At 39.1% G+C, this 27,484-nt stretch overlaps 1 protein-coding gene across 7 annotated transcripts in view; it reads left to right on the forward strand.

The window, feature by feature from the left end:
• Positions 1-27,484, forward strand: part of USP54 (ubiquitin specific peptidase 54) — a 126,781-nt gene that overhangs the window by 33,082 nt on the left and 66,215 nt on the right. The window contains exon 1 of one of the 7 annotated variants that reach the window (XM_049856044.1): positions 12,155-12,937. The exons of the other annotated variants lie outside the window; for them this stretch is intronic. The gene's annotated coding sequence lies outside the window, so the exon portion shown is untranslated. Of the gene's footprint in view, positions 1-12,154; positions 12,938-27,484 lie in introns of those variants that run through there. 7 annotated transcript variants of the gene reach the window in all.

Consider the following 27,484-nt stretch of genomic DNA (forward strand, 5'->3'; position numbering starts at 1 on the left):
TCTGTCTCCTGTTGGGAATTCTGTGAAATTGCCTTCCTGTGCTCCTCACCTGGGATTGCTGTTGGTTTTGTCTCAGGATGGTCACACTGCTGGGTTGGCTAGTAGGGTCCCTCCACTCTGTATCTCTCTCATTTGCTGTTTTTGATCTGTTTCTTCTTCCAGTTGGTGTTGTGTCTCCTTCTTTATCCTTTCATTTGATGCTCAGGGTTCCAGGATTGTCATCTGTATCTGTTTCACTTGGTTTCTTGGGTCTTTGCTGTAGAGAAATGGCAAGGTATGTCTGGCTAAGCTGCCATCTTGGCTCCTTCCTTAATAGAATTCTTATTTAAAAAATTAAATCAAGTCAATTTTGTTCCTCTAACCAAAAAAAAAAAAAAAAAATTAACTGTAGAAGAATAGAAAGTACAAAAAGGAAAAAAAAATTAAAGACTATAATCGTTCCACCCAAAGATAACTATATTAACACCGTGGTATATAATCTCTCTGATCTTCAAATTTGCATATATACTGCAGTCATTTACATAGCAATGTATCTCTATCTATCAATGCTCTTGCTTAATTTTATAAAAAAAAAAATTATTTAGAAAATACTGTGTTATAATCCGCTTTCTTCACCTAACACCCAATCATTCAGCAAGTATTTATGGAGCGCCCACTATGTGTCAAGCAGTGTACTAGGCTCTGGGGATACAGTGGCAAACAAGGTAGACAGTATTCTTGTGTCAGGGAGTTTACATTCTAATGGGAAGACAGGTAATGAGTAATGTCTAGCCACAATAACAATGAAGAAAAATAAAGCAGCATAAGGAGATAGACAGGGAGGCAGGTGGTAGTTTTAGATGAGGTGTTCAGGGAAGTCTCTCTGAGGAGGGTGACATTTGAAGAGGGACCTGAATGAAATGAAGAGCAGACTATGCAAAGAGCTGAGAAACAGGTATTAAATGGAGAGGGAATAACAAGTGAACAAGTCCTGAGGTGGGAACTAGCTTGGCATTCTTGAAAAAAATGGAATAGGCAGAAAGACTAGTAAAGATAAAATTGTTCAGATAGGTAGGGGCCAGAACATGAAGGATTTATTAAGATTAAGGAGTTTAGATTTTATTCAGAGTGATGAGAAGACATTGGAGGATGTTATGTGGAGTAATGATATATATTTTAAAAAAAACATTCTGGCTGCCAGGTGGTACAGTGATTATGATGGAAGCAAGACCACCAGATAAGAGGCTATTGTAGTATTCTAGGCAATAGATATAGGGTTGTAGCAGTGGAGGTGGCAAGAAGGGATGTTTTAATAGTAGCACCAATAAGATTGGCTGATGGATTGGTGAGATTTTAGGGCAAGGAAGGAGTCAAGCATGACTCCAGTTTTGGCCTGAACAAATGGTAGTTCCATTTACTAAGATATGGAAGAGTATGGAGGAGCTGATTGGGGTGTGTGTGGTGAGAATCAAAATTTCTCTTTTGGATGTGTTGTGTTTGAGATATATCTATTAACCAAATGAAAATGTTGAGTAGGAAATTGAATATACAAGTCTGGACCTCAGGAGGAAAGGTTAGGGCTAGAGAGAAGAAGTATGATTATATCTCCATGTCAATAAATACTCATCTACGATATGTTTTTTTCTTGGTTAAATCATGTTTCATTGTATGGATGTCGTGATGAATAACCCTGTGCCAGATGTGGAATCATTTTGCAGAAAACAACTTGGCCCTTTGTTCTCTATTCTTTCCAGCTGTACCACTACCTAGGGGTAATGAGTGGGTTCTGATCAGACCAAGAGGGACTGCGTGGGGGGCTTATGCTGACTAAGCTTCACAAGGCATGGTGTAATCTATCATGGCCACATGGTGAGGCCGATAAGCCCTATGAGCCCTAAGGCTCTGATGGAGCTTCCTGGCTGGTGACCATGCATGGGGAAAAGGCCCTCTTTGGGACATGTACGCACCATGCTGGCACCCCTCCCAGACCTTACCCTATGTGTCTCTTTGTATCCTTAAATATCCTTTTTGGCTATTTAACTATGGTATACTCTGTGAATTCTGTGAGTCTTTGCAGTGAATTAATAAGCCCACAGGGGCAATGAGAGCCATCAGAGGCTGGCATCAGCTTGTTTGGCAACCTGAAAGATGGTGTCTAACTTGTGAGCTCTGACACAGCTCTGGGTGGCTGGGGCTGAGAGAGTGTGTGCTGTGTAAGCAGCTGTTGACAAGGCTGGAAAAGTGGGAAGGTGAGGTTTGGATCGATTTCCATACTTTGAGAATTGGATTCATGCTGACCCTTACCATGCAGTTAGCAGTGAAGACAGGATGTGCCCTCTGTGTCTCTTGCTTAGTGTACCCTGTAAATTCTTATTTTAAACTAATTCCTCTAGGATTTTAAAACCCAGTTGCCTCTGGGAAGTTGTTATAGATTTTCCAAGGTACTTGTTCGTATCTCTATTATAGCTTTTCTTTCTACCTTATTAGATAGTGAACACTTTGAAGGTCCTATGACTTTAGTCATCTTTGTGCCTCTAATATTAACAGTATGTCTGGCATATAGTAGATGCTCAGTGTTTAATGAATTAAAAATATTTAAGATATAACTCATGAGTAAATGGGAAGTCCAGTGTAGAGTTCTCTTACCAAAATTGTTTTAAGGTCAGATAAAACCAGTAGTCTCACTTTATCCCTTCTCACTCCATTCATCCTCATTTGTTCTTCTTTAAATATATTTTATACTTTTTTATGAGCATCCAGATTGACAAAAGAAATAAATAGGAAATTTTGCTTTTAAAAAACAATTCATCAACATTCCTTTAAATAACAAGACATTCTCATGTATTTAAAACATATCAAAATCCTGCTTACACAGTTTGTAGGGATTACATTATCATTTAATCATGTAAGCATTAGCATGACTAATCTCTATGAACCTCAGAAGATCTTTATGTTTTCTTCTTCTGATTCTAAGGGTGAATGAGTTTTGATGGCCTTCTGTTTGTCTTGTCTGTGCAGAGGAAATTGTTGTTGTGTGCTGTCAAGTCAATTCTGACTTATAGCTTGTTGTGTGCTGTCAAGTCAATTCCGACTCATAGTGAACCTGTAGAACAGAGAACTGCCCCATAGGGTTTCCAGGGAGTGGCTGGTGGATTCCAACTGCTTACCTTTTTGTTAGCAGCCTCAGCACTTAACCACTTCACCACCAGAGCTCCATGCATAGGAAATAGTGAATACTTAATAAAAATTTAATATTCCCTACACTATTATCTTTATGATTTATAAAAGTAATTCTGAATGACTTTATTATGATCTGGGCTAGTTCCTATGAAAGAGTGTTTCATTGGGATGTATCCTTAGAGTACTGAATGTACGAGAAGCTATTTGAGCATGATTTATTTTTCCTTTGTATGTAATTTTTTTGCTTGTGTATGATTTTTTAAAATTTGCTACTGATTTTTATTATGTTACTATCTTTTAAACAAAAAAAACACCTTAAAAAATAAAGTTTAAAAATAGGCTTCATTTTTAGAACAGTTTTTGTTGTGAGCCGTCCAGTTGATTCCAAAACATAGTTACCCTGTGTGACAGAGTAGAAGCATCCCATAAAGTTTTGTAGGCTGAAATCTTTACAGGAGCAGCTCGTTAGGTCTTTTCTCCTGTGGAGCCACTCCAGTGGGTTCAAACTGCCAGCCTTTCAGTTAGCAGCCAAACACTTGAACCATTGCACCATCAGAGCTCCTTAGAACAGTGTTAGGGGTACAAAATAAATGAGAAGATAGTACGGAGGTTACCATATACCACCTCACCCAGTTTTTCCTACTATTAACATCTTACATTAGTTTAATACATTACTTGCAATTAATAAACTAATATTGATATGTTATTATTAATTAAAATCCATAATTTATTCAGATTTTCTTTCTTTTTACCTTTTTTTTTTTTTTTTTTTTCTGTTCCAGGATCTTATCCAGGGCAGCACATTATACTTAGTTGTCGTGTCTCCTTATGCTCCTCTTGGCAGTAATAGTTTCTCAGACTGTCTTGTTTTTGATGACCTTGACAGTTTTGAGGAATACTGATCAAGTATTTTGTAAAATGCGCCTTTATTAGAATTTGCCTGATGTTTTTCTCATGGTTAGATGGGAGTTATAGATTTTTAGGAGGAAGATCACAGAGGTAAAGTGCCATTTTATCACATCCTGTAAACCAAAAAACCCAAACCTGTTGCCTTCGAGTTGATTCTGACTCATAGCACCCTACAGGAGAGTAGAACTACCTCATAGGGTTTCCAAGGAGAGGCTGATGGATTTGAACTGCCGACCTTTTGGTTAGCAGCCAGGCTCTTAACTACTGTGCCAACATAGCTCCCATCACATCATATAAAGGGTATGTATTGTTGATATTATGACCGTTGATATTGACCTTGATTACCTGGCTGAGGTTGTTGTTGTTAGGTGCCCTCGAGTTGGTTCTGACTCATAGCGACCCTATAGGGCAGAGTAGAACTGCCCCATAGGGTTTCCCAGGAGCAGCTGGTGGATTTGAACTGCCGACCTTTTGGTTAGCAGCAGAGCTTTTAACCTCAATGCCACCAGAGCTTCAAAGGGTACTTACCATCAATATGATTTATGACTGTTGGTATAGACCTTGGTTACCTGGCTGAGGTAGTAGTTGGCATATTCTTTTCCACTGTGAAGTTATTGTTTTTTCCTACCCCTTTTCATACTGTAAAGGACTCTGGTGGCACAGTAGTTAACGCGATTGCTAACTGAAAGGTTGGCGGTTTGAAACCACCAGTGGCTTGGCAGGAGAAAGATGTTGCAGACTGTTGCAGTAGAGATTTACAGCCTTGGAAACCCTGTGGGGTTGCTATGAGTCAGAATTGACTAGACAGCAGTGGTTTGGGTGGGTGGGTTCCATACTGTACTCTTTGGAGAGAAGTCACTTTTCTTCAGAGAAACTATGCTCACCCCATACATAAGGTATGCTTCCCCTCCTTGAAGGCAGAAACCCTGGTGGTGTAGTAGTTAAGTGCTACAGCTGCTAACCAAGAAGTCGGCAGTTCAAATCCACCAGGCGCTTCTTGGAAACTCTATGGGGCAGTTCTACTCTGTCCTGTAGGGTTGCTATGAGTCGGAATCAACCTGATGGCAGTGGGTTTGGTTTTTGTGGGTCCTTCCAAGGGAGAATACCTATACAAATTATTTGGAATTCTCCTCAAGGGAGATTTGTCTCTTCTTTCCCATTTACTTATTTATTCAATCATTTATTATATTAGTATACACAGTGGATATTTATTTTATAATCTAATACTACCTTGTTTTGTTGCTCAAATTGTTCCAGCTTTGGGCATTGGCTCTTTCAGTTGGCACCCATGTCCCTTTGACGTACCCATATCAATGTACGTTCTCTTCTGCCCCCAGCATTTCCTTACTTTCTGGCACTAAATCAAGGTGTTCCAGGGTCAACTTGTATATTTCCTGACCCAGCCTTAGTATCAGCCACATTTCCAAGGAGCCCTGGAGTCTTTATTGGAGAATGGTATTAGAAATTAAGATACGGGCACCAGCTGTTCTTATTGCTGCTGGGGTGTCTTTGCTTCTGCGTGCCCTCAGCTGACAGAGTAAGGGAATGTATGTGTGTACACCAATGCATGCATACAACACATATATAAATATTTCTGTACGCAACCATCTTTATCCATATTAGGCAAAACATGAGTTCATACTGATATCTCCAACTCTAATCCACTACTACATGGATCATTCTAGCCTTTCCCCTTTACTTATCTGTAATCTTCAATTCCAGTGGTGAGAAACCTCCCATGAGCCACCATCCATTTACTTAATTGTTCAATTCCAATGTACATGTATAGTGCTTTCAGAATTGATATTTGTGGGAAACAGCTTTATTAACTAGAGTACAGTGCTAATGTACAATTCCTTTTGCCTGTAGTTTTACAGAGTCCAGTCATTTCCAGAGTTACTGAGGTCAGCACCATTATCCCTCAGTCCCTTCAGTGAGGTTGTTTCATATATTTGTGTCTTTTTATGTTTTTAATATATATATATATATATATATTCAGACATATTTAAAAGTAAAGAGAACCCCCGTGTATTCATAACTAACTTCATCAATTATTAAATTTATGACCGGTCTTGTTTCACCTATACTCTCCCCATCCAATGCCTGATTATTCTGAAGTGGATTCTAGATATCATATTTCATCTATAAATATTCCAGAATGAAATTTACTATAATTTAACTAGTCCCAGATTTCTGGACATTTCGATTGTTTCTAGTTTTTTCTGTATTACACATACTGCAGCTATAAACGTCCTTGTACATTTATTTTTGCAAACTTGTGTAAGGTTACCTGTAGGGTAAATTTCTAGAACCTGAATTGCTGAAACAAGGAGTATAAGCATTTAAAATGGAGTACTGCCAAATTTATATTCCTACCAAGAGTGAATTTCCCTTTCTCCACACCCTCACCTGTATTGATTTTATCTAACTTTTAAATTTTTGGCAATCTGAGGGGCGAAAATGCTATTTCTTTTTTTTTTTTATTTTATTTCTTTAATTATGAATGAGATAGGATCTTTTCCATTGGTCATTTTTTTTTCTTTCTGTGATCCACCAAAAAAACCCAAACCCACTGCCATCGAGTCGATTCTGACTCATAGCGACCCTATAGGACAGAGTAGAACTGCCCCATAGAGTTTCCAAGGAGCGCCTGGTGGATTCGAACAGCCGACCTTTTGGTTAGCAGCCGTAGCACTTAACCACTATGCCGCCAGGGTTTCCCTTCTGTGATCTGCCCACTTAAATTCTTTGCTTGTTTAAGAAAAGAAGAAAAATTGGTACAGAGGACCAACTTCCTTTTTCAGGCCATGAGTAGCATGCTGTCATGTCTCCTCTCCCTTTTTCCCCATCCCCAGGTCAGATCACCAACTCAGGTGTGGCGCTTAAGTCTCCTTAATAAAGGTAAATGCCTTCCCATTTTTTCCGTTCCTCCTCTACCCCCCGAAATGTTTATTAGCTCTCTGGTTTCTGTCCACCGTGGGTACAGTCAGATTGTTTACCAAACAGATGGTTTGAAGTCTGCTTCTGAGTGAGTACTCTAGGGAAATATGCCCAAAAAGCAACAGGAGGGATTTCTACAGACTTGTGGGGGCAATGTTTGTAATTATTTACCAAAGGGTATGCCCAGCAAGCATCATTTCAGCCTGTCTTGTGCATCTGTTCTGTCTTTCCACCCAAACACAAGCCATGTACTCTGACTTTTGCTGCTGTGCCGTTTTGCTGGCATTTTTTTTCAGCCTTATTTTTGTCTGGGTAGATTGTCTCCTTCCATCATGGACATATGTGTAATCAATAGACTGTTGTTGGCTTCTTGACTAGAGCAACGGTGATTGCATTCTGTCCTGATTTAAATGACAATGTCAGAAGAGTAAGACTACACCAACAGCCTGTTTTTCTTTTCTTAGGTATTCTCTAAAAACAACCCTTCACAATCTCATACACACAGAATATGTTTGCCAAGCATTTTGAAGCCATCTAGTTCTACCAGGTGGCAGCTGCTGTTATTTATGGGGACCTAATTTAAACCATAGACGTGAAACAAAGAGTGTCCTTGTTTTGCAAAAGGGGAAATTGTGACTTTTGTATAATAGCTTTATTAAGATATAATTCACATACTGTACAATTCACTCATTCAAAGTGTACAATTCAGTGGTTTTTAGAATATTCACAGAGTTGCACAGCAATCAGCATGATAAATTTTAGAACACTTTTATCACCCTGGAAAGAAACCCTGTACCTATTAGCAGCCACTCTCCATTTCCTCTGCCTCCTCCCAGCTCTAGGCATCCATTAGTCTAATTTTTGTTGCCATAGATTTGCCTATTTTGAACATTTCAGATAAATGGAATCATACAATATGTGGTCTTTTGTGAATGGCTTCTTTTACTTAGCATAATGTTTTCTGGGTTCATCCATGTTGTAGCATGTATCAGTATTTCATTCCTTTTTGTGGCTGAATAATTGTGATTCTTAATGTTCAGTGGGACATGGGGAAAAATACAACATGTACATCCTAATACTGTATTAGTAACTTTGTACCCCAAATGGGTTGATGTTTGCTGAAGTGTGGTAGAAATCTCGGAGGCTTTTACTACAGTTAGAAAAGACTGAAAACAATTCAGGAAACAATATTGCCAAAAATATAAATTACCCTGCTGACAGCTCACCCATAACTGTAGATGCAGTTCTAGTTCTTGTGAAACCTTTTAAAAGGGAGCTTTTGCCTTTAGAATCTTTTATTTTAGCACACATAATTATTCTGGTGACCAGAGAAAGTGTTAGGATAACTGGTTGCAAATTGCTCTTTACCTTGTTCCTGATTTTAGTTGGTGGCTATCCTGGATTTTGCCACTTGTCTCTTACTCGTGTCATATGTGCCTGCCCCAAATCTTCATAGTTAGGGAGGAAGAGTCTTCGAAGGAAGAGGTCTGGAAGTGGATATGGGCTCTAAAGGTTTAAAGAGGTTTGTTGTTGTTAGCTGCCCTTGAGTTGGCCCCTAACTCATGGCAACCCTGTGCACAACAGAACAAAACACTGCCCAATCCCGTGCCATCCCCATGATTGGTTGGGGACCCATAGGGCTTTCGTTGGCTGATTTTCGGAAGTAGATTGCCAGGCCTTTCTTCCTCATCGGTCTTAGTTCCATCTTAGTCTGGATGCTCTGCTGAAACCTGTTCAGCATCATAGCAACACACAAGCCGCCACTAACAGAAAGATAGTGGCTGTGCTTGGAACGCATTGGCTGGAAATTGAACCAGGTCTCCTGCACGGAAGGTGGGATTCTACCGCTGAACTACCAGCGCCTCACTAAAGAGGTTTAGGGCGACATAAGGGTAAGATTAGAAAAGAGAACAGGTGAAAAATGAGAAAGATAAAGGATTAGGGTCATGAATGGTCTCAGAAATTTTGGAAGGAGACTGTCAGGTACAGAAGCAGTATATGTAGATCTCAGTGGCTTTCTCTACTTGTAGGAAGGAGCAGGTTCAAACTCTGTGTGGTCTGATGAGGTCACCTGGATAGCGTCTGTCTGAACTTAGCAGTTCTGCAGTCGCTAGAGCAGGAAGAGGCTACCAACATAATTTGTAGTGGCATTTTAAGATATGGTCACATCCCCTTCCCCCCTTAATTTTCCTCTTCCTTTTTTCTTAGGCATGTCTCTCTTCTTCCTCGATTATAACTTAAACTTGCAGACTTAAGGTTTCAAAAAGAATGAAAGATTCGTATTTTTTTTTTTTACCATGTTCCGTAAGACCGGCATTTAGGTGATCCTGTGGTACACTTGTGAGACGTTTCACGTACTTCCTGCTGTCTGGGAGCTTTCAGTCTAGTTGAAGAAATTATTAAACCCTTGTTCTAGAGATATGGTGGCTCAAGTTCATAATGACATAGTACTATTTCAAATACATTTTAAAACGATGCAAGATGTAACTGAATGGATGAATTTAAGTAATAATTATATCATAACATTAGAAGTTCAAATAAGTGGCCCCTGGCTGCCTTTCTTCTTTCCTTAGAGTCCATTTGTGTGAGAAACATACAGAAGATTTCTGCTGCTTAGGTCTGTGGTTAACAGCCAAAGTTTCTCCAAAGTGTCATTCGAATTGCGGTTTTTTTTTTTTTTTTTTTTTTTACTTCTCTCTTTTCTGCAGTATACCTCCTCTTGGTCATGTGCACTTCAGCGACACAAGCAGCTATTTAAAGTACACACGCTATTTGTCCACACTGAAAAAATCTCAGAGTAAAAACGAGATACAAATTAGCTGTATAATGTTTACTGTTTTCTTTTGACTTTCTAGTATAGTCTTCCTTTCAACCTAGAGTCAAAGGCTAGAATTCCTTCTTGGTAACTGAGACCAAGGCCATCCCTTAGTTGTATTTTCTGAAATGGCAATTTAGCAGCTCTAAATGAAGCTTTTATTTATTTACTTTTTTGAACCTGTGAGCATATAGCCCAGGGATCCAGTGCTACTGTTCTAAGGGCTTTCACTTACTTTAAACCAACTTCTTCTCTGCCCCTGCCCAGCCCAGTCCTCTTCCCCCATGGTTTATCTGTAAGTCCCCACATTTTCTCACTACTCTCCTAGAGTGCTAGAATCAAGAGGCCTTTATTTTCCAAGTTGGCTCTGACTCTGGGGCCCTTCTGTTCCTGTCTTTACTGCCAATGTTAGTCTTATCATCAGCATCTCAGAAATAAAAAAAACAACAAAATGGTTTTGCTTTGGGATTCCTCCAGAGGGAGGCACCTTGGTTTTTCTTAGAGAAATCCTCTCTGTTACTCTTTTATGGCTTTTTAGAGAAGCAAACTGTTCTTCCATTAAGTGGAACATTCTGCTGTCCCCTCTCCTGCTTGCTAGTGGAGACCCGTAATGAAAGGTTGTGGGGTCAGACCAAGTAGGACTTTTCAGCCTGAGCTCTTCCATTGTCCTCTCCCCTCCCCTCTAGGGCTTCTCTGGATTGCTTTTAAGTCAGGTTTTAGAGGTAGTTTCTCCCTGCTAATAATATTTATATTTTTTTAGAGGCATTTGTCTATTATGGAAACCCTGGTGGCATAGTGGTTAAGAACTATGTCTGCTAACCAAAAGGCCGGCAGTTCAAATCCACCAGGCGTACCTTGGAAACCATGGAATAGTCTACTCTGTCCTGTAGTGTTGCTATGAGTCAGAATTGACTTGAAGGCAGTGGTTTGGTGTTTTGTCTGTTATGGTCAAAGGTGGGCATATTATCATGTAACATATTCGTTGCAAAGTTCTTGAAAAATAATGGCTTGCTTGGTTTTGTTGAACCACAGTTTTACAAAGTACTATTGTAACCACTCATCTAGCTTTAGGATACCTGAAATATGACAGTGAAATATGACATCTAAAACCGTCTATATCACTCCCCAGCTTGACCTAGCAATCATGTGAACAAAAAGTCCTATGGGCAAGTTGGCACTGACCTTGCACAAACCTGTAGTTACCTAATTTATTTTGGGTGAACAGGCCCAGTGGTTGATGCAGGGTTCTCTCTGTGCAGTCTTGAAGAAGTAAGATATGTCCATGAATAACTTATACAAGGTGGAATGTGAGCACTATAAGAAAGTTTTATGTGTTTTCTCAGGGGCTTCAGAAGAAATTACTATCTATTAGCAAGAGATTTCCCTGTGGATCACCTCTCTTGAGATACGAAAAGTTCTGTTATCTAGTGGCAGTATAACCAGGAATGAAGCTCTGTAACTCTGTGTCAATACTCTAGATTTATTTGATTAACAAAAAAAAAAAAAAACAACACCCGTTGCCACTGAGCCAATTCTGACTCATCATGACCTTAAAGGACAGAGTAGAACTGCACCATAGGGTTTCTGAGGAGCGCCTCATGGATTCGAACTGCCAGCCCTTTGGCTAGCAGCCGTAGCTCTTAACCACTACACCACAAGGGTTTCCTTTATTTAATTAGTTCCACAATAAACATATTCCCTTCTTGTTAGCTACTTGGTGGATGTGAACTTGATATTTGTACCTTCTTTCTTTGCATTTAGCACTGATCAGCAGAAATCCTGTGTTTCACACTTTGACATGGCACTACCATTCCATCCCCACCCAATACTTGTATGCCTGAGTTAGAATGCTAATGATTGGCAAGAAGAAAGAAGCAATAGTATCTTTTTTTTCTTTCTCTAAATTTTGGCACTTCCCTTGTTGCCAAAGGACTAATTTTCTGTAGTATATTGTTAAAATGTAAGAGCTTAATTAGTTTTGGGCAGTGCCTGTGTCTGTTTAATTTTACCAATATATCTTAATTCAGTCTGTTTTTTAGTTAACTCATACAATTTATCTCAACCTATAAAAAGAAAAAAAAAGTTTTTTTTCTTTTTATGGAAATATAACAGACTCATTTGGCAAGGATTCTGTTGATGAGTTTTTTCATCAGTATGCTTATAAAACAACTTTCAATAAAGCTGTTTTATAATTGGGAGCAATAAATAAAAGGGTGTGTGTTGGTCCTCAGGGGCCTTTGTGCCCTGCCTGCAAATGCAATTTCTGGGCTGAATAATCACGTTTGGAGGCAGGACCCTGCCTGCTGTTTTTTCTTGGTGATACAATGTGACCTCTTCCCTGAGAGAGGGGTGGAGATCTTTCACGGTCCTCACCTTTGAGATTGGGAACCTTTGAGATCCCAAGCATTTTAAAATTGACTGCCTAGCTTCCAACAGTTCAGTTAATAGTATGGCCGTTTAAGACAGTTGAAGGAATATTGCCTATTAAAATGATTTGATTTCATTCAAGTCCAGGCAGTCTTGGAATTCTGAATTAGAGATTCAGGCAATGCCATTGTTTTGATTATTCTCTGAAGCACTGCAGCAGCGCCTCCTTCTAGTGCTTCTTTGACTGTAGTGCAAAGGACTGTTTCTTAGGGCCGGCCCTTCTTTTGGAAGCAGCTACCACCCTGCAAACTTATTGTTACACTGCTGACCTTTGTGATCAGGAATGCCTTGGGAGGAAACAGCCTCGTAATTGTTTTTCTTAAGCCTCCAGTGAAGTTTGTGAAATGCCCCTTCAAGTTGCTTTTGGTTAGTTTCCTAAGTTTACTTTGTTTTCATTTAATTGGAGGCTCCATCTTTTTAGCTTAATGACAAATTGTCAGTACAGAGTTCCTGGTAGGTAGTAAAAAGAATTGTCCTACTCCCTGATACCCCATTCTGTGGGAAGCCTTTGTGGTTTAGATTCACAGCTTCCCATTGTTGCTTGCTGCAGTTGTCTCCTCCCTCTGTACCCTTCCCTCCCCACAACCCTAGCTCTTCCCTTGTCCCTCCCTATTCCTGTATCACTTGCCCCACAAATGCCCTTGTGATTGCTTGAGGTCTTTTGGGGGAGGTTGAGTATGTTGTCCTGTAAGTATTATACTTGTGGTAAAACTGGGTGGGTGGAGGGATGTAGGGAATGGCTTAGTTTTCCTGAAGTATTTCTTTTAACAGCAACAGTTTCAACTTTGAAATTGAGGTTTTAAGATTCTCTTAACTTTGAGGTGTCTTCTTTCATGGTGACTGCCTGTCGTTTCTATTCTTCTCTCTTTCAATTATTAAGATTTGGAAATTTGATTTTCATTATTGGTTTGAAAACCATTCTCATAGATTTTCTTGAGCTTGTTAGAATTAAAAGCAAGGATTGTGGTTTGATGTTTTAAAGTTCCTTTAAACAGGAGGTTATTTGTGATTTTTTAATACTTATTTTCAGTATTAACATACTAGTAAAAACAATAACAAAGAAAAGAGCCTGTTTTGTGGCTAAACTGAAAAGTAGCATTTACTTCCATAATTAGAGTAATGCCGGCAAAATCCACTAAGACTTTGGCAATATTGTATGTTGTGAATTTTGGGAAAAGGTTTGCTGAATGCTTCAGGATAACAAATGCTTTTGGAAATTATTTTTGGGAAGTTAGATAGACTTATTCATAAGCACATACTCCCTGGAGTTGTGAGATCTATAATCCTTTTGAAAGTAAAATATTTAATATTTTGTGTTCATAATGGGCTTTGTGTTTTCTTGGGTTATATATTTTGATTCTCAACTAAGAAACAGCATGTGGCGTGTGTGTGTGTTTTGGACACTGGATGGATGGTACACTAGCTCTTTATCCGGTTATAAGTAATGAGCCTTAGTACCCCTGGAAGTGCTGCTAATTGAAAGTTATTTTTTATGGTAGTAACATGAGGGAAAACTTGTTTGTGGGACTTTATTGCTGTTCAATTGAATCGCTTATTCAAGTGATAGTTAGTTGCACTTGTACAACAATGATTTCCTGAGCTCCTACTGTGTGGCAGCTGCTAACTGCAATCTAAGTGCTTGTATTTACTTTCTAATCCCCATTACAACCTTGCCAGGTAGGTAGTAGTATTCCTCTGGGAAGCAGTTATGCATTAGTAAAAGAACGTGTTTTTTTTCTTTTCTGTAGGAAAATAATCCCTACTTGGTAGGTTAATTGTCAGAATGAAAGGACATAATGTGTGTCCGATGCCTAGCACATCCTTGGTGTTCACTAAATGGTAGCTACTATTATTATAATTCTACAGATGAAAGAGCCAGAGAGACAGAGTAACTGGCCGAAGGTCACTCAGCTGTGAGGGATAGACCTAAGACTTGAACTGGGCCAAAGCCTGGGCTCTGGAAGTATATTTTCTTTTGAGAACTGTCAAGGCTTTTAGGATAGATTTCAGTAGATCCCTGCCCATTCCTCCACTCCCACCCCCACAGAGGAGGAATTCTTCTTTATAGACGCCCTTCATTCCTTGGTACTCTGTCACCTTCCCAGTCATGTGCCTGCTCTCACACTGGAGTCGCTCGTGCCATTCAGTACCAGCATTCTCTGGTAGAAATGAGTCAAGCCAGTGCTGTCACTGGTTTCCCCCTCCCCCGTTTTCCAGTTGTCGATAGAGCCGTTATGCTTTCATTATTCAGTTTGTGCTGAAATAATTTGAGTATAATGATTCCTAAGTTATGTATTGTTGTGATCAAGTATTTAAATTAAAAAAAGCCGTAATTAAAAAAAATTAGGAATATCTGGCTGTAAGTTATTGAGTGGGTTATAGGATAGCTGTATGGAACTCATAGTTACTGTTTTGCTATCTAGGGATCTAATTAATTACTGTTAATCTCTTTCCTTTAACCACTGCTATTATTAGTTTGCTGATACTGGAAAGATGGCAGAGAAGGGATGTTGGCCATAGAGTATCTTCCTTCCATAGACCTTTTTGAAACACAAGGTAGTAGAATTGATATGATTGAGGCAAGAGATTAAGAGAAAAGAGAGAGCGCTGACTGTGCTGCCTAAAACTGAGTTCTCTAAACTGAAAAATGTGAGTTTGGTTTATTTCACAGACTTAATTCTTTACTTATTTTATTTAACTAGTTTTGAGTTATCTGTTGAGTGTAAGACAATGTAGCTTAATAAAGTACTGACGTACTAATAATTAAATACTGATTAATAAAGTTCCTGGGAGCCCTAGTAGTGCAATGGTTAAGCACTTGGTTGCTGGTGATTCGAACCCACCAGCTACTCCGTGGGAGAAAAATGTGACATTCTGCTTTTGTAAAGATTAGTACATCCTTGGAAGCTCTATGGGGCAGTTCTCCTCTGTCCTACATGGTCACTATGAGTTGGAATTGACTTGATGGCAATGGGTTTGGGTTTTTTTTTTCTTTTAGTAGTTAAGTTCTTGGGGGGGAAAGATTAGTCCCAATTGGGGAAGAACAGTATTTAAAAAGACAGTCATTTGAGAAATGAATTAACATAAATGACTAATCCTTCCTGATAGGGTGTGACTATCATTAGTCCCTATTTCTATAAGTTGCCAGGGTAATGGCTTCTTCAAACAGGTTTGTTGAGTGGAAAGGATTGCTATTAGTATTACTCAGGACTTGGAAGGATGGGGATAGGAAAGAGGACAGCATTACTTATTGAGCAAAATCCTGGGTATATACACAGAACAAATTTGTGTGTGTGTGTATTTTAAGGAAAAGTAGTGGTGGATTAGGTTGGAAAGGTACACGGGATAAGATTGTGGAAGGCCATTCAAGGCCAAGGAGTTTTTGCTGTATTTAATGGGGAGACACTGACATTTTCTGAGCTAAATAGTGATTGATTCAGAGTGTGTTTTTGGCAATATTATATAGATGGATTAGAGGGGGTAAGAATAGTTAGGAAGTTATTGCAATGGTCTAGGTGAATTGTATTGAGAATGCATTATTTTTAGAATACATTTTTCTCATTTTAATGTGGTTTTAGGTCTGTGCTGTCAATTATAGTCTAATTTCATGGATTTTTTTTTTTTAAGTAAGTGTATATGAGTGTGTTTGTGTATGTGTAAGAGAGAAAGAGATAGGGGATGGGTATAGGAATAATATATCAAAACCCATTACCGTTGATTCGATTCCAACTCATAGTGACCCTACAGGACAGAGCAGAACTGCCCCATAGAGTTTCCAAGGAGCACTTGGTGGATTTGAACTGCTGGCCTTTTGATTAAAAGCTGTAGCTCTTAACCGCTAATGCCTCCAGGTTTTCCAGGAATAATGTATACAGTCATCATAATCATAGCTACTATTTATGCAACTCCTATTTTGTACCAGGCAGTATTTTGGAAACATCATTTTGTTGAATCCTCTCAACAGATCACATTTACTAAGGCTAATAAATGGCATACTTGAAATTTGAGCCTAGATCTTTTTACTGAAAGTCCATACTCCTGATACAGTTATTCCAGCCATTCTTTCCCCTCCTCATACATCCTTAGAGTTTTAGTAAGGAAAATTTTTATGCATGAAAAGTGGGTTTCCAATTATCATTTCCCTTGGTCTGTGTTGGCAGGTGGGGAGAAAGGAAGGAACCAACATTTATTGAGCACTGCCCTAGATACTTCAGATACACTCTTTTATTGAATCTTCACAATTTTAAATTAATCTCTATTTCATAGATGAGTAAATGGAGGCCTTTGAAATACTAATTTTCTCAGGTTATAGCCTGTAAGTGATGGAACCAGGATTGGAATGAAAGTTCATCATCTTCGTTATCATAACTAGAGCATTTATAGAGCACTTACCACGTACCAGGCACTAGGCTAATTGTACTATATACATTATTTCATTTCATCTTCGTAACAATCCTATGACATAGATATTATTATTCCCATTTTACTGGTGAGGTACCTGAAAAGTATAGAGAGCTTTAATAACTTGTCCTAGATGACACTGCTCTTAGGTGGTGGAGTCCGGACTTATTCTACTCTAGGACTCTGGGTCCCCAAGTTATGTAACGCCCATTGTGTTCTCTGGGAACGGCACCCATTGGGTCTTCGCTGTGAGCATGGTGTCTCCTGAAGTTACGCAATGTGGTTTGCCCTACAGAGGCTGCATTTTTCACTATCAAGTTCTTTCTGCTACCATAGTGCCTCTCTTATAAGTCAGTTAATCATCTATACAGGTCTGGATCTTTATAAGGAGGGGCTGAGTAGCCTGCAGGAGTTCCTGGGTGGTGCAGACAGTTAATGCACTCGACTGCAAATGTTGGAGGTTCAAGTCCCCCCAGAGGCACCTTGGAAGAAAGTCCTGGTGATCTACTTCTGAAAATTCAGCTGCGGAGCACAGTTCAACCCGGACACACGTGAAGTCTCCACGGGTTGGAGCTGACTGGGAGGCACCCCTGACACACGTGAAGTCTCCACGGGTTGGAGCTGACTGGGAGGCACCCCGGACACACGTGAAGTCTCCACGGGTTGGAGCTGACTGGGAGGCACCCCGGACACACGTGAAGTCTCCACGGGTTGGAGCTGACTGGGAGGCACCCCGGACACACGTGAAGTCTCCACGGGTTGGAGCTGACTGGGGGGCACCCCTGACACACGTGAAGTCTCCACGGGTTGGAGCTGACTGGGGGGCACCCCGGACACACGTGAAGTCTCCACGGGTTGGAGCTGACTGGGGGGCACCCCGGACACACGTGAAGTCTCCACGGGTTGGAGCTGGCTGGGGGGCACCCCTGACACACGTGAAGTCTCCACGGGTTGGAGCTGACTGGTGGGCACCCCTGACACACGTGAAGTCTCCACGGGTTGGAGCTGACTGGGGGGCACCGGTTGTTGTTGTTGTAAGGAGCCTGCAGCTGTCACTTCTTGGTTCTTCCAGTTTGTCAGTTATAAAAAAGTAAAACATGTCTTCTTGTCTTTATTTTCTTTCCAACTGGCTTCTGACAAACTTGTAGTAAGCGACAGTTTTCTAAGTGCTTGAATAGGGAAAATCAGTCTTTCTGACCTTTATCAATATACAAGTCTTCCTGTTGTACATGATGTAATAATTTGAAGCTGCCAATGTCCAATCCTCAGGAAGTTGTTTGAGTTGAGTAACTGTATTCACTGGGGAGTTTGAGATAACCAGTCCATAAATCAACAAATAGCTGCCCTTTTTTAATGATTGTAGATCCTTATCTCTTTATTTTCAAACTTGAAAACAAACGTTGGTTCTATTGGTATAAGCTCCATTAGAAAGAGTTGTTAGTATCTGAAGGTAGATATAAACATTTTGGGAAATCTTTTGTTTAAAAAAAGTCAGTTTATCAGGATGTTGAAATTGGTTGTTCTTGGTACTTATCCCTTCAGACAAAAAGTTTTCTTTTTGAATTAAACCCTCAATGATTCAATGCCTATTATATTCAACGTCTGTGTGGAAGAAAAAGATGCTTTTAAGGAATATATAGTATAGTGCTTGTACACAAGTAACTATAACATGACAGGGAAAGGTAATATTGTGTTCCACACCCACCATATACTGAGAGCCCAGAGGAGGATGAAATAAATCGGGAGAATGGGAAGATGAGAGAGGGAGAGGATCTGGCAAAGGCTTTGATTTTAGCTATTCCTTTCGATTTTAGCTATTCCTTGAAGGATGAGTATGGTTTTTTAACAAGAAGAAATGGAGTTCCCAGTAAAGGCAGTATTCGAGCCAAGACTCTGAGGGAATAGTGTACAGAGCTTATTTATGATACAGAAGGTAGTCCAGAGGCACACGTAATAGGTGCTCCGGGAAGTGTCTGATCAGTGAGTGAATGGGTAGATGAGGCTGCAAGTGGTGGGAAGGTCCAGTGATTCTTAAACTTTGCGCAGGGACCAGATATATTTAATTCCGCCTTAGAAACTAGGAATTGATTTTACTAGAAGGATAAGTGAATATCATAAAAACACAATAGAAAAATTACAATCATCAGTATGAGTCAATAATAAAAGAATTTGACAAAATAAGCCCAATTGACTGTTTTGATTTTTTTCCTCCAATTTCCTATTTGTTCATGTTTTTGTTCTGCCATCAGAAGAGTAAGTAGATAAGAAAAATTATGAGAGAAAAGATAAGGTTGTGAAAAATCCATCTATTAATTTTAACCCCCTGTGAATTAGAAAAATACCATCATTCTTCTCTAACCAAAGAATGTCCCCGTCTGGGAGCCAGGCTGCCATGGAGCCTGCTGTCTTGAGAGTTTCCTGTTGGCTAGTGCTATTCTGTCATAGCAACCCTATATATAGGACAAAGTAGAACTGCCCCACGAGGTTTCCAAGGTGGATTCAAACTGCCGTCCTTTGGTTAGCGGCAGAGCTCTTAACCACTATGCCACCAGGATTTCTATGAATCTGAATCAACTTTACAGCAACAGGTTTGGTTTTTGTTTTCTTTTAGTGCTGTTCTCTGCGGGATGCTATGAGCCCTTTGGTTGCTACTACTACACGGACAAAATCAATCAGATAAGAGTATTGCATGATAGCCTGTGGAGTGTTTTTAATTTAAATTTGGATACATTTGTATATACCACTTAGTTGCCACTGTCAGGTGGTAGTTCTTAATCTTCATCTAATTCCCTGGCATGAATGCTAAGCAAGATTCTGTACTGAAAACTGCGTGTAGATAACTTCTTTGGAACAGAATGCCAGTGAACAAATAATGCATGCTTACCATTCTTTCTTTTTAACCAAATATCTAGAGTATGACTCTTGGATGCATTTGTATAGAACAACTTCATGAGGATCTTACCAGCCCAAAGCTGTGTGATGTCCCTTAATGTGTTTATATTGACAGGAGAGCCTAAAGTTTTAATTGTATTCACATTACTGTAAAAATATCCTGCTTTATAAGAAGAACTAGTTTTATGGAAAGTTTAAGAATATGTATTTAGAATCATACTTTTAATTTAGAATCACAATTTATAAATAAGAAGATGGGTTACATGGCAAATAAATAAACTGTAGTAAAATCCTGTGGTAATGTGCCCCACAATTATAGGAATTTGGATATAACACAATTGGCTTCTGACCTATATCCATTCCCCATTCTGAAATGGGGTGGAATAAAGACCCTTATCCTCTGGGGTAAAGGGGAGTATGGAGGGGAGGGCAGTCCTCTAGAAACATCGGTACAAGACTTAATGGTCTGACTGAGACTAGAAGGACCCTGGTGGTCATGGTCCCCAGACCTTCTGTTAGCCCAAAACAGGAACCATTCCCAAAGCCAACTCTTCAGACAGGGCTTGGGCTGGACAATGGGATAGAAAATGATACTGGTGAAGAGTGAGCTTCTTGGATCAAGTAGACACATGAGACTATGTTGGCATCTCCTGTCTGGAGGGGAGGTGGGAGGGCGGAGGGGATCAGAAGCTGGCTGAATGGACACGAAAAAAGAGAGTGGAGGGAAGGAGTATGCTGTCTTATTAGGGGGAGAGCAATTAGGAGTATATAGCAAGGTGTGTATAAATTTTTGTATGAGAGACTGACTTGATTTGTAAACTTTCACTTAAAGCACAACAAATATTAAAAAAAAAAAAAGAAAAGAAGCATTGGTACATTAGCAACATTTAATTACCCTTAAAATTATAGCAAATTTATATAGGAGTTCAAAAGTGAGAGAGATCCCTTCAGGCTTGGGGTAGTTAAGGAAGGTTTCACAAAAAAGCTGGGTTGCGTATAGGGGGGGAAGAAGGACAGTGAGCATCCCAAATAGGTAAAACAATTTAAAAAGGCACAAAAACGGGAAAATATTTTGTTTGGGAAGAAGTTGCATGTTGGAAATAGTAGCAGCTAAATATAAAAGGTAAGTTAAAGTCAGATTGTGTTATTGAGAATCAGAGTTTAGACATTATTCTGCAGGAGGGACCTGGGAAAGGTTTTTGTTTTGTTTTAGCACTTTAGAATATGTTTTTGTTTTTTAATAATTAAAAAAATTTGTGATTACATGAAGTAAAATTTACTTTTTTTGTATAAAGTTCTGAGTTTTGCCAAATGTATAGAGGTTGTATAACTACCCCCACAGTCAAGATATAGCACAGTTACATCACCTGGTGGAACTTGTGCTGCCCCTTTGTAATCAACCCCTACTCTCACTCCCATCTCTGGCAGCCATTGACCTGTTTTCTGTAACTATAATTTTTACCTTTGCAGAATGTTTTATAAGTGAAACCATACAGCCTTTTGTATATAATAATATATATAATTACATAGCCTTTTGAGTCTAGTTTCTTTTACTTAGTTTAATGCATTTGAGTTATTGCATTTATGTTGTTGTGTATATCAGTATTCTTTCCTTTTTATTGTTGAGTAGTAGTCTGTTGTGTGAATGTGCCGCAGTTTTTCCATTCACCAGTTGAAAAACATTTGGGTTGTTTCCAGTTTTTGGTGATTATGAATAAAGCCACCATAAACATTTGAGTACAAGGTTTCATGTGAACTTAAGTTTTCATTTCTTTTGGGAAAATACCTAGGAGTGGGACTGCTGGGTCATATGGTAAACCTATACAGGTGGCCCTTGACTTAAGATGGGGTTCCATTCTGACCACTGTTATAAGTTGGTTCTGATGTAAATTGAATACCTCATTTTTTTTTTAGTTTTCATTATTATTGCCTTTTATTTTCAGTGTCTTTGTACATGTGACCTTTATTTGTCTTTGGGGTTTGGAAACAGTACATATAAACTTATAGATATATTTTCATACATATATACATAAAAAATACACAAATCAAAAAAATTTACTCTTGACAATGAGGAAGAGTTGGACAACATTGTCGTTTTGTCAGTTATGGTAATAACTCCACTTATGGAAGGTTCTGGATTGTCCATGGGAAAGGGGATGGCGTTTCTAGTTAGAAAATCAATGAGAGTTCTCTGTATGTACCTTTTCTTTTTTCTCATGTATTTCATGATAACACCTCATTGCTTCCCGAATCTGCCTATCTACTTTAGCAAATCGATCAGTATTTGGGTCTATTGTTTTCAAGCATCTGAAGTTCCAGATTTAGTTTAAAAAAACTTCAGCCGATCTTTTCACGGTAAAACTTTTTGACAACTTCTCTCCTTCCTCTTCCTCATTCTTTCTTTTTCAGCATTTTTTTCCTCTTCAAAATCCAGAAAGTCCTCATCTGTCAATTCCCCTTCTTCGTGATCTATGAGCTGTTCCACAAATGGTCCTAAGTGTGGTTTGTTGTAACTCGAATACATTGTATGTTGGGGACTACCTGTATTTAACTTTATAAGAAACTGCCAAACTGTCATTTTGCATTTCCATCAGCAATTTAAGAGAGTTCAAGTGGCTTCAATTTCTCATCAACACTTGTTACTGTCAGGTTTTTATTGTATTTTTTAGCTATTCTAAGAGGTGTGTAGTGCTACCTCATTGTGGTTTTAAGCTGCATTTCCCTAAGGAACTCTGATGGTGCAATATTTAAGTGCTCAACTGCTAACTGAAAGGTTGGCTCTTAGAAACCACCCAGCGGCTCCATGGGAGAAAGACCTGGTGACCTGCCTCTGTGAAGATTACAGCCCAGAAAACCCCATTGGGCAGTTCTATTCTAATCACATAGGATCACTGAGTCAAAAATTGACCTCATGGCACCTAACAACAACGACTAATGATGTTGAGTATATTTTCTTTTCTTTTAATTGTACTTTAGTTGAATGTTTACAGAACAAACTAGTGTCTCATTAAACAGTTAGTACACATATTATTTTATGACATTGGTTAACAGCCCCACGACATGCCAACACTCTCCCTTCTCAACCTTGGGTTCCCTACTGCCAGCTTTCCTGTTCCCTCCTGCCTTCTAGTTCTTGCCCCTGGGCTGGTGTACCCCTTTAGTCTCACTTTGTTTTATGGGCCTGTCCAATCTTTGGCTGAAGGGTGAACCTCAGGAGTGGCCTCATTACTCAGCTGAAAGGGTGTCCGGGGGCCATACTCTCAGGGTTTCTCCAGTCTCTGTCAGGCCAGCAAGTCTGGTCTCTCTTTTTGAGTTAGAATTTTATTCTACATTTTTTTCCAGCTCTGCCTGGGACCCTCTATTTTGATCCCTGTCTGAACAGTGAGTGGTGGTAGTCAGGCACCATCTAGTTGTACTGGACTCAGTCTGATGGAGGCCATGGTAGATGTGGTCCATTAGTCCTTCGGACTAATCTTTACCTTGTATCTTTTGTTTTCTTCATTCTTCTTTGCTCCTAAAGGGGTGAGACCAGTGGAGTATCCTAGATGGCTGTTCATAGGCTTTTAAGATCCCAGACACTACAGATATTGAGTATTTTTTCATGTACTTATTTGCCATCTGTATATCTTCTTTGGTGTCTATTCAAATATTTTGCCCATTAAAATTATTATTATTATTAAGGTTTGAGAATTCTGTATATATTTTGGATACAAGTTCTTTGTCCATTATGTGACTTGCAAATATTTTCTTCCAATCCATGGCTCTTCTTTTTGTTGTCTTAGCAGTATCGTTCAAAGAACAAAAACTCTTAATTTTGAGTAAGTCCAATTTTATCAATTTTTTTTCTTTGATAAATTGTGCTTTTGTTGTATCTAAGAAATCTTTGCCTAACCAATGGTTACAAAATTTTTCTTCTCTTCTGGCATCTCTGTAATTTTAAGTTTTACGTTTAGGACTGCGATCCATTTTTAGTTATTTTTGTGTAAGATGCGAAGTATAGGTCAAAATTCAGGTTTTTTTATGTGGGGTTCCAGTTGTTCCAGCACCATTTGTTGAAAAGACCATCTTTTCTCCATTGAATTGCCTTTGGATCATCATAAAAAAATCTATTGACCCCATATGTGTAGGTCTATTTCTGGACTCTGTGCCATTACTCTATGAGACTGTCCTTCACCTAGTACCACACTGTGTTGATTACTGAGTCCTCCAACTTTATTCTTCTATTTCAAAATTGTTTTGGCTATTTTAATTCCTTTTTCTTCCATTTGACTTTTAGAATCAGCTAGTCACTTTCTAAAATAAAATCTTACTGGAATTTTTATTGGAATTGAATTGAATCTATGGATCAATTTAGGGAGAATTGACATCTTAACAATAGTGAGACTTCTAATTCATAAACATGGCATACTTATCCATTTGTTTAGGTCACCTTTGATTTTTTCATCAGTGTTTTGTAGTTTTTAGCACATTGATATGTGTATACATGTGTGTATTTTGTTAGATTTATATGTATTTTATATTTTGTGGTATTACTATAAATGTACTTAAATTTATTCCCATTTTTTATTGCTAGTATATAGAAGCACAATTGGTTTTTTAATACTGACTTTGTACTCAGTAATCTCACTGAACTCATTTATTAGTTCTTACAGTCTTTTGTAGATTCCTTGGGATTTTTTATGTGTACTATCATGTCATTTGTGAATAAAGACAGCTTTATTTCTTCCTTTCCAATCTCTCTATTTTTTTTTAATTAACTTTTATTAAGCTTCAAGTGAACATTTACAAATCCAATCAGTCTGTCACATGTACGTTTACATACATCTTACTCCCTTCTCCCACTTGCTCTCCCCCTATTGAGTCAGCCCTTTCAGTCTCTCGTTTCATGACAATTTTGCCAGCTTCCCTCTCTCTCTATCTTCCCATCCCCCCTCCAAACAAGAGTTGCCAACACACTTTCAAGTGTCTTCTCTCTCTATTTTTTTAAAATAATTTTTATTGTGCTTTAAGTGAAAGTTTACAAATCAAGTCAGTCTCCCACACAAAAACCCATATATACCTTGCTACACACTCCCAGTTACTCTCCTCCTAATGATACAGCCTGCTCCCTCCCTCCACTCTCTCTTTTCGTGTCCTTTTCACCAGCTTCTAACCCCCTCCACCCTCTCATCTCCCCTCCAGGCAGGAGATGCCAACATACTCTCAAGTGTCCACCTGATCCAAGAAGCTCACTCCTCACCACCATCTCTCTCCAACACATTGTCCAGTCCAATCCATGTCGGAAGAGTTGGCTTCCGGAATGGTTCCTGTCCTGGGCCAGCAGAAGGTCTGGGGGCCATGACCACCGGGGTCTTTCCAGTCTCAGTCAGACCATTATGTCTGGTCTTATGAGAATTTGGGGTCTGCATCCCACTGCTCTCCTGCTCCCTCAGGGGTTCTCTGTTGTGTTCCGTCAGGGCAGCTGTAGCCAGGCACCATCTGGTTCTTCTGGTCTCAGGATGATGTAGTCGCTGGTTCATGTGGCCCATTCTGTCTCTTGGGCTCGTAATTACCTTGTGTCCTTGGTGTTCTTCATTCTAATTTGATCCAGGTGGGTTGAGACCAATTGATGTATCTTAGATGGCTGCCTGCTAGCATTTAAGACCCCAGACGCCACTCTTCAAAGTGGGATGCAGAATGTTTTGTTAATAGATTTTATTATGCCAGTTGACTTAGATGTCCCCTGAACCAATCTATATATTTTTAAATTTCTTTTTCTTTATTGCACAGGCTAGTACAGCCACTATGATATGGGGTAGAAATGGTGAGGGTAGACATCTTTGCCTGGGATCTGGGAAAGGTGGGAGTGATCCTATCAAAAATCTATTTTGGCTAGCAACTGACATTATTTCATTGCTAAGAAACAATTCAAGACCTTTTTGTGTAAAATGTACACAAAAAAGTAATGAGAAATATTAGTAAATCTTTAATGATATAATATCAATTGGAATGGCAAGAGGCAGGAGGCCGGAAAGATCGATCTATTGCAGCAGTCTAGATGGGAGGTAACTGAGGCGTAAACTAGCGTGATGACAGTGGAAGTGTAAAGGAAGGGTCAGTATAGGGAATTTTGAAGGCGAAATTGACAAGCCTTTGTGACTCGGATGGGGAAGGGGACAAGGATAGGAAAGAGTCAAAGCTTACTGAGGTTTTGAACTTGGGTGGTTTGCGATGCCGTTAACTGAAAAAAAAAAATCACAGAATCAGTGGGAGAACTGGTTTTGGGGGGAAGGAGGTGACTTCAGACCTGGATATGTTGAACTTGTTACGAAAGCAGGACAGTGCAAGTAGTTGGTAATTTGACTTCAGAGGTCACAAGATTTGTGATTTATCAGTCCAGAAGTGATGGTTGAAATTGTGAGGGGAGAGGGGGAAGGTATCAGAACACCAAGGGCAGGGCTGTAGAAAAGAGCAAGAAAGTCTGATTTAAACCTTAGGGGATGCCTGCTTTTCAGAAAGCAGCGAAAGAGAAAATGAACTGTCAGAGCAGTAGGAGAACCAGTATTCATTTGTCATTCTTTCATTTTATTCATTCTTTCACTCTTGTTAATTCATCCAGTGAATCCAGGGTCCTATAGTATGAAAGGAACTACAGAAAAATTAAGGAGAATGAGGCCTGTGGGAAAAGCCACTGGCTTTTGAAATTAGATTTCTTTAGAAAGTGAATATTCCATGAAGTAAAATTGTGGTAGTGGGGTGAGGGAGAAGTGCCATGTTCTGAAGAGATCGATGGTGAGCAAGGAGAGACATGAGCTGTAAATTATTCATTGTAGAGGCATTAGTAGTGAAAGGTTGAAGAAATTTAGGACAATAGGCATCGAGTCAGTAAGTTTAAGATATTTTTTGTTATTGCTGTTGTGTCTAAGAACATACGAGAACTGTGTGGATATCTTTTAAGGTAAAACAGCTAGTGAAGAAGGAATGTTTGAAACGTAATAATAATAACAGTATCTGTTGCCGTCAAGTGTATTTCTGACTCATGACAACTCATGTGTTACAAAATAGAACTGCTGCATAGGGCTTTCTTGGCTACTTTACAGAAACAAATCGCCTAGCCTTTCTTCTGCAGTACCACTGGGTGGTTTGAAACCGCCAACCTTTAGGTTAGTAGTCAAGCACAAACTGTTGGCACTACCCAGGGACCTTAATAATAGCAATAACAAGCAATTATATAGCAATTACTGTATGCCAGGTATTGATATTAGCATTTTACATGTATTCACTCATTTTAATCTTCACAAGGTACTATAAATATGGTTTGGAATTATTGACATGTGGAGTGTACCAAGAAATTGAGATAATTGGGTTGTTGATTTACCAACGTAAGAATATTTTCTGAAGTAAATTAAAAGTTAACTGCTCTATAGAATAACAGAAACCAGAACTGTGAGCAACTTTCTCTGGTTACTACACTGTTTGGATGTCTCAGTGTGGTGCAGTTCGACTGTTCGTTCACTAGAAACCAAGATACTGGTCATGGTTTTTCCATTTGAATCATTGATTAGTCGAACATGGTCATGGTTTCTAGACCTTCTAAAATGTTACCCAATCCTGGTAATAAGCTCAGTTATTCGCCCTTGTTAGTCAAACTTTGTATTTTTAAAATAATTGTAAACTTCAAATGTTTGTCCTTGCAGTTAGCTAAATTGTGCTGACATAAATACTTGTCCCATGTAAAACCTATTGGTCTTTTTATACAATTAGAAGACATTCCTGGTGGTTTACAACCTTCTAGTATCCTGAGGTCCTCGAAATAGAACTTACCTTTCTATTACTGGCTTAGCAATTCACTTATTCAGTGAAGTCGTTATTTGTTTTTCATTTTTGAAAACTTACTAGTACTTTCGTATGTTATCACATTAAATCTTGACCACTGTGTGAAGTAGGTATTATACCATCGTT

This window comes from Elephas maximus, chromosome 16, assembly GCF_024166365.1.
Source record: "Elephas maximus indicus isolate mEleMax1 chromosome 16, mEleMax1 primary haplotype, whole genome shotgun sequence".
Classification (NCBI taxonomy): domain Eukaryota; kingdom Metazoa; phylum Chordata; class Mammalia; order Proboscidea; family Elephantidae; genus Elephas; species Elephas maximus.